Below are 15,281 nucleotides of genomic sequence, written 5' to 3'. Positions count from 1 at the left end.
TACAGCTTATTTCACAGCATAGCTGGATCCCTATATAATGGAAGCTGAGATACAGCAGTTCGGCTCCACTTAGTTGGATGCCACAACAGCTTGGATACAGCAGCTTAGCTCTATATAAATTGGGTTCCTATATACTGAAAGCTTAGATACAGTGGCTCAGCTTTATGTAAGGTGGATTCATATATAATTGCAGCTTAGATACAGCAGCTCGGTTTTATAATATTGCATGTATACCCACTATACACAGTGAGAAGTTACTGACCTACAGATACATATAATGAATATACCATGAATAAGGACCACCTGGTTCGAAACACATAGGTCTAGTCCAGTGTGACCATGACATTTGTACAGCTTTTTAATCTACCGTGAAAATAAAGTTTTGATGTTTTATGGAAAAGCCTCAGCTCCTGCAACATTTTTTTCTTTGTTACAGATACATATTCCTCTACAGTCTCAGTTACTTCACTTGTTGTTAATTCTGACAAATAATCTCCTAAGAAAGAGTAGGGAGAAACATCAGCAGGTTGTATCATAAATCTCTGTGCACAGAGTAAGGTTGAAGGATTTATGATTCTTAAATTGGGAAGACAAAAGAGATTGAAGTGTTGTGTCCTCCTGGTTTACAGACCAAGTTGCAACTCAAACCACTGCAACCTCTTTAGTTATACCATCCTGGGGCCCCAGACATTGCTCTACTAATGCCTAGGATTATACAGTACTTAACTGCTGCTGACAGATTCCCTTTATGTAGATGCTTTTAAAATCATTGCAATATTATAGCTCCACCTACAGGTCACAACTCGAATTGCACAATGTTTTTATCCCCCAAGTCCTGAATGTTTCTTGTTTATCCATTTACGCTGGAGATTTGTGAATCCGTCCTATTGCCAAGTCGTATAATTCTCCCTCGCTGCACATAGAACATCCCCCAGTCAGGAAATTATGCTGGGGCGCTGCCAGCTGCCTGGATGTGGGAGAAAGTTTAGTTAAACTTTGTAAAATCTTAGCAATAATGAGGCTGTAATCAAACCGGAGGCGAACGAGCGGCCAGCAACCCCAAAGACGCAATCTCTATACAATATGATCCAAGGGTGTAACTACAGGGGTAGCTGCTGCTATGGGGCCCACAGTGTCAGGGGGCCCCAACATCCATGCTGACACTAAAGAATGGAGGATGTGCACCATTATATACATATTATACTGCACATTATAATATGTATATAACATGTATGTGTGTATATATGCTGTATCTGTGATGTGTATATGCTGTGTGAGTATACGGTGTATGTGATGTGTGTATATGCTATATTATACTGTATGTGTGTAGATATGTGCTGTATCTATGATGTGTGTATGGGGTATAGCATCTGTATACACTGTATGTGTGTATATATGCTGTATGTATGTGTATATGGTGTATAGTGTCTGTATACACTGTATGTGTGTATATATGCTGTACCTGTGATGTGTATATGGTGTATAGTGTCTGTATATACTGTATGTGTGTATATATGCTGTATCTGTGATGTGTATATGGTGTATAGTGTCTGTATATACTGTATGTGTGTATATATGCTGTATCTGTGATGTGTATATGGTGTATAGTGCCTGTATATACTGTATGTGTGTATATATGCTGTATCTGTGATGTGTATATGGTGTATATTGTCTGTATATACTGTATGTGTGTATATATGCTGTATCTATGATGTGTGTATCGGGTATAGTGTCTGTATATGCTTTATGTGTGTATATATGCTGTATCTGTGATGTGTATATGGTGTATAGTGCCTGTATATACTGTATGTGTGTATATATGCTGTATCTGTGATGTGTATATGGTGTATAGTGCCTGTATATACTGTATGTGTGTATATATGCTGTATCTGTTATGTGTATATGGTGTATATTGTCTGTATATACTGTATGTGTGTATATATGCTGTATCTATGATGTGTGTATGGGGTATAGTGTCTGTATATGCTTTATGTGTGTATATATGCTGTATCTGTGATGTGTATATGCTGTGTGTGTATACGGTGTATGGTGTCTGTATATACTGTATGTGTGTATATATCCTGTATTATACTGTGTGTGTATATGGTGTATGGTGTCAGTATATACTGTATGTGTGTGTATGTGGAAAGGGGGCCCCATCCAGATGCCAGCTATTGGGCCCTGCCTCTGCTGGTTACGCCCCTAACCAATAATTACAATATTAATTCCAATGCTACACTGCTGGGACCTGATCAGCCACTCTTTTCTATATACATGCATGCTCATCCCAGCCCATGTACTGAATAAGAGGGCAGTTGAAAGCCAGGGGCTGCCAGAAATCCCCTCAGCTGTAGTGGATGCAGCCAGTACATGCCAACTGGCCAGTAAATAAGTTTCTATACGGATAAATCGTATCAGCACCTTTTGGACACTGATACAATTAGTCATGGGTGCAGCACTGTGATCCAGGCAGTGGGATGATGCAGTCACAACACCAGTGTCATTTACCAGGAGAGTCAGGTTATCTCAACAACCAATAGACCACATATAACTGCAACGAACCCTCAGCTGTGAGAAGTACAAGTTTAGGTTCTGGTTCTCATTCTCTAATTATAAACAATGGCTCTGACATCAAATAAATATCTTTAAAAAACTAAAATATGAAGAATTCTCCCGGAGGACCCGTGTACTTTGGCAACAATTGTAACAGAACTGCATAAATGACGTATAATTTGCACATTATAACACGTTCTGGAAATTTCTAATAAACTTGATGTTTCCGTTCTATCATCAGGGATGGAGAACATTCTTGTCCGTATCCATCAGAAAACTAAAAGTCACGCATATAATGAGCTGGAGTTTTGTTACAATGTATCCCTATAAACAAAACACTGTAAAGCTTAAAGTGGATTGTCTAAATGATTCAATGTAACGGATTCTCAGATGTGAGAAGTTTTACAAGTTTCTTTGTGGTTAGTCGGAGAAATAAGTTGTAAAGTTTAACCCTTTCCGTCAAAGATTCTTATTCCAAATTTATACTAATTGGAGTCTATGGAGATCCAGATGTAAGGGGGGTGTTGGAGGCCTCGGTGGGGGGGAGGTCGACCTTCATTGCTATTTGTTAATTTCTGAATTTGGCAATGTCGTAGTCGCCCCCGCTCTGCTGGCGGTTATATTTGGCTCCGCCTTCTTGATTTTCTGAGAAAACAACAAGTTTTCTTGAGGATCTTGGCAGCGCCCTGCAAGTGTCCTGATATAACTGCGGCCCGATCGCCCCTGTGATGTCAGATGAAGGGCCCAGTCTCCAGGATCAGCCAGATCCGTGTTCTGGGAGACACTAAGGATACGATAAATCATCTCAAGATTTAAAGGGGAAGATGAGATGTTTAAAGGGGCCTATGATGGGACAATGAGAGGATCATCAGAAGCTGTATATAGTTGTTACAGCGGGACTGTATATAGTTATTATAGGAGGCTTTATATAGTTATTATAGGAGGCTGTATATAGTTATTATAGGGGGTGTATACAGTTATTATAGGGGGTGTATATAGTTATTATAGGGGGTGTATATAGTTATTATAGGGGTGTATATAGTTATTATAGGGGTGTATATAGTTATTATAGGGGACTGTATATAGTTATTATAGGAGGCTTTATATAGTTATTATAGGAGGCTGTATATAGTTATTATAGGAGGCTGTATATAGTTATTATAGGGGGTGTATACAGTTATTATAGGGGGTGTATATAGTTATTATAGGGGGTGTATATAGTTATTATAGGGGTGTATATAGTTATTATAGGGGACTGTATATAGTTATTATAGGGGACTGTATATAGTTATAGGGAGGCTGTTTATATCATTATTACAGGAGGCTGTATATAGTTATAGGGGGATGTACAAAGTTATTATAGGGGACTATATAGTTATAGGGAGGCTGTATATAGTTATAAGGGATGTGTATAGTGATTGCTGGGGGAGCTATATATAGTGATGCATGGGGGGCTGTATATAGTTATTGCTGGGTCAAGGTCTACCAGTTTGTGTTGTGCTGCCTACATTTGGGAGTTGGAGGGGTGGGACATTGGGGGGATCTGGTATCATCACATACTGACATGTACTGGGCTGTATAAACATTGTTGGCCATTACTTGGGAAAGTCTAATTTACTGGGGAATCTAATTTACATAGGGTCCCTTCTGTCCACTTTTAGTTCTGCAGTTTGCGGACCTTTGAAGGGCCTTCAAAGGTCTTAGAAGAACCCTTGCCTAAGTATTTGTTGAAAGCATAAGCAATCATGGCTGGAGGTCCTTCTCTTTATTATCTCTACAGGACGGTATCAAACCTAGCAATTGGTTCAGGTGGTCATGGGCCCCAGGTGGCCGTCCAAACCGCCCATATCATAATCCACTACTGTGTGCGTCATAACATTCTTAAATCAAACAGAGTTACATTCCATTAATTCTAAAGGGAACCTGTCACCAGAAACTGAGCAGAAATGAGTCACCTTTACAGAGTGTAGGTTTATGTAAGAGCATTAATTCTACACTATCTTTATTTCTATAACACCTAGCAACATTCTGCTGGTGTCATATTAAAGATAAGATTCTAATCTTTCAGATTGCATCAGGATTGGGACTCTGCAAAATGGGAGATACAGACAGTTAAAGTTGGGAATATAAACTGCAGAGTAAGATGCAGTTCCTGGCTATTTCTTTAACTATCGATTATGCAAGTGAAGTGACAGCCTCTACCTCTGAACTTAAAATATGACTGTTCTCTGCTCATTTGGAGATGACTTTGGAGAAGATTTTTATAGGGAAACAGGTGAGATTTCATAAAAAATTGGGAATTCTAGAAAGGACGTTTCATACCCTACCCGAGGGGGCTAGTAGTTTAGTGGGGTAAAACCCTTTAAGGACCTCACAATCATGTTTTATAGAAGACCTTTCACTCTGTTAGAGGTCTGAGGTGAGGGGGGTATTTCTTTTCTTCTTGTAGTCTTAGTATGAGTGATAGATGACAAGACGGGGTAAGAGACAAGCCCCTGGGATCAGAGTAGCTATAAACAAGACAAGGGTGAAGTACACTTATAGTTAACAAGACAGACCAAAGGGTCAGGTAGGTAGCATGGGTTTGTAGTCAGGACTAGTTGAGGTCGTCATACAGGACAAGATTAAGAGATGGAGTCATGGAACAAGCCAAGAGTGAGAATGCTGGCAGTCCTGAGCAGGGTCGGCTCCAGGTTTCACTGGGCCCCTGGGTGACAGAGCCTCAGTGGGCCCCTTTGCAGTGAACTCACATGGCAGCATTAAAAATTCAATAACTAAAACAGTCTTCTGTTCCCTAAAATATTCCCTACTTTATCATACCAAACAGCCCCCTCATGGTTATTTTACATAAGCCCCCGTCAGACCCTATGGATTCATTAGATACAGCCCCCCTCACCCCATGGATTCCTTATGTACAGCCTTATGTGCCTCCCCCCCCCTTCCCCAGGAGCTCTGGGCCCCCGGCACTTGCCCAGGTATGTCCAGTGCCCAGGCCCTGACCCTGGTCATGAGCCACTGGCATTGCATAAAAATGCATCAGTTGTATCAGTGCTGTAGAGATATATAGACAACTTACATCCATATGTATTTGTATCTTCCCTTTCTCATGTAAGACTCCAGATTTCTTCATTTCCTGTTACCATTTGCAAAGAAACATCAAGATGTTTCAGACTATTACATTATAAGATATGCAGAAATTTTCTTCCACAATCTAACATTTTGTAAAAGTTCTTACAGTTGTAACTTTGTAACACACAAATTCCTTGAAACGTGAGAAATCTATATGTCTCATTCACTGAATGTACAAAGCAAGTTCATACAGGTCACTATATCCAAGCCAGATCCATTTTTTTAAGGATACCTGTCCTGGGTGATGCCTTGATTGATCATCAACAAGTGTGACCACCTTTATAAAAGCAGAAGTTTCTGTAGTTTGGTATTTGGAGTTATAAAGTGTATGTTAATGCAATGCCAAGGATGAAAGTCATCAGCGTGATCTTAGAGAAGCCATTGCTGCTGCTCATTAATCTAGAAAAGGTTCTAAGGCTATTTACAAAAAATAAGAGGTCATCAATTTATATTAATAAAAAATTGGAAATCATTTACTTGACAATCTTCTCCGGGGCCGACATCCCAGTAAATTCACAGAATATCACACACTAGCCAGATAAATTTCTACAAAACCAAGAGCTGCATCTCAGACTTCTAAGGCCTCAGTTAGCATGATACATGTCCAGGTTCATGATATTTAGGCGAGTGTGGAAGAGTCACCAATAGAAAGTCTCTTCTTTCTCATAAGAACACGGCCACGTGGTTTATGTTAAAAAAAAAAATGTCCCTTAACAGACTGCAAGAACTTCTAGAACCTGTGGAGAAAGGAGACAATAGTGTAGATGCTTGACCATGATGCACAGAGCCACATCTGGTGATAACATAGCAACTCAACACAGAATCGCTGTATTTTACCTTACGACTAGGAGACTTACAGAGAAGATAGACTGAACATACCATCACTCTGATCTATTATCACGAGTGCCCCCGCCATTCACATCTCGGATCACAGGCATACCCATGCCCTTCTCTGTGGCGGCGCCCTGGTCCGAGCTCACTTACCTCTCCACGTTTCTGCTCCTGTCCCGGCTGGCGATCAGGCGCCCCCACAAACTTAAGAGGCCAGCTTCCCAGGTTTCTATAAAGACCGGCTGCTCCCAGCATTCCCCTCCAGATCTTTGAGCTAAATGCCATCGAGAAAACTTCCCTCTGTGATTGTTTCCGATGTGTTGATCTCCTGTTGTGACCCCGCACATTTTCCAGAGTCTGCTTCTTCGCTGCCAGCCCTGACCTATTGCTCCGTCCCTGACCTAGAACCGTTGCAGCCTGTCTTGACCTCCTGCCTGCCCCCGACCATGAGATTGCCTGCCGATTGTGTGCCTAGCCTTAGCTGCCACCGCAGACAAAGTCGCGCCTGTGGAGCAACCTGGTGATACCACGGCGCAGCAAGTCCAACCCGCTTTGCGCCAGGACTTGGCGAATCCCGGGTGCCACTTAGATTCCGGTCCCAGGTGTCGGTTTGTGTCATCGTCCGCGGTGGTCCAGGGGGTTCACTACCCCAGAAACCTGACATCTATGTAGATCCTGTAAACAAAGGAGAAGCAGTAGCATTCGTTGGTTGCGATCTTGTGGCTCTGAGATGAGTGGTTCCCCATTCGATGTGGGCAGCACAGAAAGAAATGGAAAATGTTGAACTGTTGATAACAAGCCCTAGCAGAGTCAAAAACAATGGTGGCACGGTGGTTACAGTCTTACATGAGGCAACAAATGGTTTGAAAATTACTTACACTTGTGTTGTAATCATCTTCTTCAGAGCCACCTTATTCTAGAACATTTATGAATCTTCTCCGCTGTAACATTCAGGCATTGATTACCAAGCTCTAATGTGCTCCCCTCAATAGACAGACTTACCTAACTAATATGGTGGTTACAATCCACCACCATGATCGGCAGTTTGGTCCTAGATGGCACACCTTAATATCTGGTGCTTACTCCTACTTGCTGCCCAGTAAGCTGGCGTTCTCCTTATCCCAACCTCCGGTAACCCATCTGCTGGTCTGATGTCAGCCATCTGCTGGTCTGATGTCACCCATCTGCTGGTCTGATGTCACCCATCTGCTGGTCTGATGTCACCCATCTGCTGGTCTGATGTCATCCATCTGCTGGTCTGATGTCACCCATCTGCTGGTCTGAAGTCATCCATCTGCTGGTCTGATGTCACCCATCTGCTGGTCTGATGTCACCCATCTGCTGGTCTGATGTCACCCATCTGCTGGTCTGATGTCACCCATCTGCTGGTCTGATGTCACCCATCTGCTGGTCTGATGTCACCCATCTGCTGGTCTGATGTCATCCATCTGCTGGTCTGATGTCACCCATCTGCTGGTCTGATGTCACCCATCTGCTGGTCTGATGTCATCCATCTGCTGGTCTGATGTCATCCATCTGCTGGTCTGATGTCACCCATCTGCTGGTCTGATGTCACCCATCTGCTGGTCTGATGTCACCCATCTGCTGGTCTGATGTCACCCATCTGCTGGTCTGATGTCACCCATCTGCTGGTCTGATGTCACCCATCTGCTGGTCTGATGTCACCCATATGCTGGTCTGATGTCACCCATCTGCTGGTCTGATGTCACCCATCTGCTGGTCTGATGTCACCCATCTGCTGGTCTGATGTCACCCATCTGCTGGTCTGATGTCACCCATCTGCTGGTCTGACCGGTGAAAAAGTCCCTCCTCAAATCTTCTAGCAGACATGCAAAGGACCACGTTGGGCGGTCAGGAAACCAAGAGTACAAGTTATTTCTGTAAAGATGGACCTTCAAGAATATGATCATGGGGCACCTATGACCTCATCATTTCGGCTTCATTTCTGGTGAACATGTAATGACCCCGTGGAATCTGTGTGTGATGTTCTTCATCGGAGGTTATAGTCATTTATTATTATGTCCTGAAACTTTCTTTTTCTTATGATTGTATAGATAGCGGTCCTGGCAGAAGGTGTACTTGAGGTTTGGTGCCCTGAGCCTGGATCTGGATAGAAAAAAGATCACATTTTTAGTGATTTACCTTTGAATCCATCTGAAGAGTAGCGACTGATCCTGGCAGCCTGCATTCTGATATAGTCAGAATTCATTTTTCTTAAAGTAATATATAAATTTTGTTCTATTTGCAGCCCCCTAATCCTGGCTCCTGCCGTCAATGCTTGACCAAAATTTTAACTTTTAACTTTGTGAAGTCTTGAGACTATTAATGGAGCGCTGAATGTCCTAAAATTTTATGACATGGAGGCAGTGGAGAGTTTACAAAGGGGAGGGATTAACCTCTTCTTGTCAATTTCACTTATTATAAGAATTTTTCTTATAGGAGAATGACATGACATTGCTTCACATACGATCACATACGATCCCCCCTAAATTTGGATGCTACATCACTGCTCTGGGTAACATACTAATAACATGCAGTGACCCCTGTGTCATGTCTTGGGGATATTGAGGACAGGACAACATGCCATTGCATCCAAAACTAACTTTGGGAAAGTTGTAAGACATAAAGGATACACATTCCGACTCCACCCTCATGTCACAGACTCCGCCTCCCTGCCAGAGAAAATCTTCTCACATCATGGTCCGAGCATCACTGCACGGCTGGAGCGGTGACAGATCAGAACCTCCTGGGACAACTATGGCCAACATAAGACAGAAGGATTACCTGATCTGGTCCATCGTGAGCATGGTCTGCTGCTGCTGCCCCCTGGGGCTCGCTGCCCTCATCTTCTCCGTGAAGGTAAGAGGGAACTTTTATCAAGTCTGGGGGTCTTAAAGGGATTGTCTAGGGTTAAAAATCAAAATAAGAGGCTCCGATTTTATGTCTCTGTCTTCCAGGGTGGAGTTTACTAAAGAGATTTTCCATTGGGATATTGATATTAGTCTCATCACATCTTTTTACACTGGGTGCCAGCTAGGGGGTCTCCAAAGTTTAGGAATGTGTACACTCAGCTGATCTCTGACATGAGCAGAGACTCCCCTCAGCCAGTCTCTTTCCAGATCACAGTGAAAGCAGATCATTCTTAATATGGGAATAACCATAGGTCTGAATAAAATCCACACACTGCTGTGCTCTTAGCTCTGTGCATTGAATTGCTCCACAGAGCATCCCCAAAGCTTTCAAAGGGGAGGGGCTATGGAACAGCTCAATGCAGAGAGAACAGCAGTGTGAGGACACAATATCATTCTGGAATATAGATCCATATTTCACAGTCCTGCTGCTACTAACAATATACACAGATCTCCAGGAGTAATACCTAACACTGCTTCTAGTGCTTCATGGTCAAACCTTATGATGGGTTCCCTTTAATTCCATTATGACTTACATTAAATGTAGTTTACTGACGGTGATCGGTCTGTGGAGCAGCAGACTGGGAATTGTTCTCCTTCTAGAATATTATACTTGGCATCTTTTATGGAATTGCTATGTAGGCAATCTCATACACTATTAAGAATATTTGGAAAGTTCTACATCCCATTGTTAGTTCCCTCTCTGCATTCCGTTGTCTTTCTTGAGACGCTTGGCTCCTTATCCACAGTCTGCAGGGGACGCCATATATATCCTCCTAGATCCCGAATACAAATCAGATGTTCCAGATGTCTCCAGACTAATACAATGTAACAAACAATGAAGAGAGAATAGGGATTGGTGCTGCTGATGTTGGGGCTTGGCTACGGGATTTATCATCCTTTATCCCTTCTTCTGTAGTAGGGAGTTTGGTTAGGGATAAGGTTTGGCTTAAAGGGGGTCTGTACCAAATATCAACCCTATAGGACATCTACCATCACTTTACTGATGTTACATGTGTCCTAAGAAGAAGTTTCTGAGGAACATCTTTTATTATCCACCATCGCGGAAAATATAGAGCTATAAAAGTTATGCAATTAACCCTGGGGTGCTCAGTCTACGACGTCACCTGAGCGCCTCAGGTAGCCTCATATTTTGATGTATGCTCTCCCCCCGTAATGCTTCCAGTTCCGCCCTTCACCTATGTATGTGCTTTGGGGGGGACTGTGCTACGGGGGGAGTGCATACATTGATGGTATATGTCCTTTAATCGAACCTGAAGTCCTAACTTTGTGGTCTCCTTAAAACTACAGACGCACCCTTATCGAGTTACCCAAGCCCACCCAACCAGAAATCAGAGTCCCAAGCCACAAGGAACAGTCCCAACTGTTACCCATTAACTAGAATTTAGAATAATCCCAAATCAAGATTATTGCATCACATGTCAATGGCGTAGGAAATGTTGGTGGCTTTACCAAACCCCAGGTGCTGCCTGGCATTGAGATGTTGATATCAAACTTCTCATCCTTGGAAACCTCAAAGATACTCTCTTACTCTCTTTTTAATGTCTTTGGAGATGCTGAGTTCTATGTATAGTACCTGATAATGAGTGTGACAACCAACAGGGTAACAGGGGTACACGGCAACACAAGTAACCCTGTAATTTATCTCAGCAGAGTAAAGTGCTTCCTTCTCCACTTACCTGGCTCTTATCATTCTACCACCATTCCTCCTAATTATCTTATCATCCTGGATCTCTGCTGAATTCCTTCTTGCTAGCAACAAAACCGAAACTACATAGAAGTCTAGGCAGAGGGGAGGGGGTGGGTGAGTCACAGAAGCTAGGTCTCTCGATGTCTTTTGGTTGGGGACATATTATAGGGACTAGCTGGCGACCTCTACACTGGATTTATTGGGAAACTCACTTCAGCAACCCAAAACTGGGGGTATATAACCATAACCAGGACATTATACTATTTTGTCTTCCTTATGTCGTTACAGTTGTCTCCACTATTAACACAAGACCTGTCTTAGACTTTGTATCTACTCTACATTACCCTGACCCCGCCCCCCCCTCTTCTAAGACTCCCCCCTATGACTATAAGAGATTTGGCAGCTGGATACTGCAACTTTTTCTCCTAGTATGGTTAAGGCATCAAAGACTCCCCTCTAAGAGCCAAGAAGATGAGATGTGACACAGACGTCTCTGTTTTCTATTAATTAAAATAATGTCACATTTGACAATAATAAGAAACATGTATTATAAACGTCTCTGCCGCATGAGACCCACCCGGTGCCAAAGAACAGCGCTGTTTATTATACTCTCCCCATACCCTGGGGACCCTGGCTGTACAATGTCATCTGCGGGCACAAACTTCCCACTCCCCCAACATATTACCCACAATACCCCTGTACTATGCAGTAACCTAAATCCTTGAGTTTTCCCCACTCACAGAGTGAAAATCACTATCCAGCCATATCGTCAGGATTACAGCCTCGTCCTATAGTGAGATGTATAGTTAAACATCGCTGAGGCACAATTTAAAGGGTTACTCCACTTTTTGCTACAGTGCCTTCACAGCATTGCATGTCGATCCATCGATTGTATGTGTAATAAATCCCTTCAATAACTAAAAAAGCTCTATAATATTTTCTAAAAAAATCTCTTTTTGACCACCCTAAATACAGTGGCTCCACCTCCAAAGACTTTCATAATAGACTCTAGTGGACGTGCTTTGTGAGGTCGTTGACTATTATGGTTGATTTCTATGTCATCTAGATATAAAATTGACCTTTTATGGTACTTCTGCCTATGATGATAATAATGAGAAGTGATCTCCACAGAACAGGAAGTGTCAGCAGTTTTCACAATAAGCTGATGCTTCCTGTTCTGTGGAGATCACTTCTCATTATTATCATCACAGGCAGGAGTATAATAAAAGGTAAATACTATATCTAACTATCTAATCCATGCAATCTTTCATAAAAGTCAGTCATGGTCACAGTCCATCTTGATCTCAAAAAGCACGCCCACTACAGTCTCCCATAAAAGTCTTTGGGGGAGGAGCAACTGTATTTAGGGCGGTCGTAAAGAGAATTTAAATTTAATTAGTATTCTGATAGTTTTCACGATAAGCCGAGCCTTCCTGTTCTGTGGAGATTACTTCTCATTATTATCATCATAGACGGAAGTGCAATAAAATATACAGCGCAAAACCCACTAAGTGCACACCGAAGAAACCTATCAGGGCTAATAAAATGAAAATTTTCTATTTCAGTCCCGGAATTCTTCCAATGAGAACGACTCTGACGGGGCAGTGAAGCACTCCAGGACCGCCTTCCAACTGAACATCGCCGCCCTGGTGGTGGGAATCATCATGATCATCATTGTTATTGTCTATTCCATTGTGATACGGTCAAAAGTACATACATAGCCCATCATGATGGCACTGATGCCCAATGTGTAACCACTGATGATAATATCCAATAAAGCTGTTGTGTGTACCATCCCAGTGTCACAGAAAATAATTTACTGTATTTGCATTGCTAAGGTGGGGGGGGGGGAGATTTTACATTAAAGGTAAAGTACTTTTTATTAAAGGTAACTTCCTATTATACCACGCAGATTGTGGGGTTACTTAGCCATACTTTTCCCACATTAGAGGGCATTAGAAGTGGATGAATTTGGGAACATAATCTGTCCAGCGGGCCGTTACAGATGGGGTGATGGGGAAGACATTATAACTATTGCACCCTTCGCACCACATTTGTCGAAAAGGGCACTGCTACTACAGGAAAAGTCACCAAACACCCCAAAAAGTCACAGAGGTGTTAACATTTTTTTAAAAAGGCCACAATTCCTGTGTGCATTTATGGATAAATTACCTAATTACCTATAGTCCCTGCGGCACTGCACAATGGGGGGCAATGTATCAAGCTCTGCACAATTCCAGTAGCAAAAAGTCATAAAATTTGCTAAATTGTGCATAAAATTGATGAATTTTTGATGTTTTACACCACACAATCCACTTTGGTAGAGAAAGTGGGCGTGGTCAACCACTTTGTAAATTCCCACCATGACCAACATGCCATACTTCTGCCTCTATAGGGTTATGAAGTGCCATCCTTAAAACGTGAGAGATGCTGCTGCCCTCATATAATGAGAGACAAGAGGCAACAGAATGGAGGACATTATAGAGCAGTACTGAGCAGTATAACTTTTACTGCAGCCTTATAGTGAGATAGAACAGAGCAAAAATGTCCACATATCTATCTCTCACCCGTAGCTTCTCCCTTCCATAAGAGGTCAGATGCCTCCAGGTGGACATTGACATAACTACTACATAACTATCATCATATTTTGTACCAGGATGCTGAAGACAGGACAGTAAAATTGGATTGCTTGTTGGGGAAACACAGTTAGGGGGCACTATTAGTAGGGGGAGTATGGCCATTTATAAGGATTAGAGAGGTAGTAGACACGTCATACACACATAAATTCTTATTTTGCAGAGGTTTTAGGACCTACAAAGGTCCTCACCCGGGTCTTGCATTCTGCCAATATAGAAAGTCTCATCAATCACCAGGAACGTTCCCTGTGATGCACAGCTCTGTGTCGTGTTGTCCGTGGTGCTGAACACAGCGCTGAAGGAGCTTCTCCGGGAGAATCTATGGATAATATCCGTGTTAAAAACTTTTGAACCTCCGGACAAATTGCAAATCTAATAATATGCAATTTTTTTACAAACTTCGCATCGTAAAAACTTGTCTTTGATCCAATATGGCGGCATTCAAGATGTTCCGGATATAGGTCCCGGCCCCCTATCTTTCCCGGGATATCACTTATATTTGTATTTTTTCGATACATTTCTAAAATAAAAGGGGGTCCTGCGAGTTATGACCCTGTATAGAATGAAACACAAAGCAATAGAACATTCTAAACAATCAGAACTCGGGTCTTGGGGAGAAGTTCTGGTGGAGTTTACCAAAATCCCTGGCTGCCGGCCGACAACTTCCAGGCACTGGCCCCAGACATACGGATGTTCTCCGTGATTTACAGGGTGATCCCTCCGGAGTCCATTATCATCCTGTCCGCCCTGCTGCTCATTATACAGTTTTATAATAAGCAACAGATTCCCATAAATCCAAGTCCTGAGAATATCACAACCCAAAACCCAATGTACAACGAAAACCACTCAACAACAGCACAAAAAATGCGCTGAAAAACATCACCTTGGCTTATACACGAGTCTATAAGTAGTATGCGCCTGCTGGAAGAAAACATGGCCACATCCATGCCGGCAGTTAAAGGGAACCTGTCACCAGGAGACCCATTTTTAGCACCCCCCCCCCCCCCCCAGTCCCCACAGAGCATAGTACATACACTGCCAAAGTGTTTTTGTATAAAAAATAGGTTTTACAGAAAAAAATATATGTTATATTGTACCTTTTATTAGCATGTGCTGTGTGACTAGGCACTCGTCCCCTGGGAGTGGCTGGAAAGGAGCAGTTCCCCCCCCACCCTTGGGAAACTGCTCCTCCATGTGTCCTTTTCAAATTTATGAAAACACCCATCACTTGGCATAGCGACGCCCCCTGCTCCTCTACAGCCAATCCTGAGTGTGGGAAGTTATTCATATATTTGAAAAGGACACATCCTTTCCAGCCACTCCCAGGGGACGAGTGCCTAGTCACACAGCAAGGTACAATATAACATCTTTTTTTCTGTAAAACCTATTTTTTATACAAAAACACTTTGGCAGTGAATGTACTAAGCTCTGTGGGGACTGGGGGAGTGCTAAAAATGGGTCTCCTGGTGACAGGTTCCCTTTAAAGAAGAC

General features: G+C 42.6%; 1 long non-coding RNA gene across 1 annotated transcript; it reads left to right on the top strand.

Moving 5' to 3' along the window:
• The first annotated feature begins 9,120 nt into the window (after positions 1-9,120).
• On the top strand, positions 9,121-12,948 carry LOC140065602 (uncharacterized). The gene is made up of 2 exons (XR_011847979.1): positions 9,121-9,393; positions 12,720-12,948. It is a non-coding gene; the product is annotated as an uncharacterized lncRNA (long non-coding RNA).
• The last annotated feature ends 2,333 nt before the right edge of the window (positions 12,949-15,281 follow it).

The sequence above is a fragment of the Engystomops pustulosus genome, chromosome 6 (assembly GCF_040894005.1).
Source record: "Engystomops pustulosus chromosome 6, aEngPut4.maternal, whole genome shotgun sequence".
NCBI classification, from domain to species: Eukaryota; Metazoa; Chordata; class Amphibia; order Anura; family Leptodactylidae; genus Engystomops; species Engystomops pustulosus.
The sequence above is the reverse complement of the archived record's forward strand: the minus strand, read 5'-3'. Positions and strand labels throughout refer to the sequence as shown.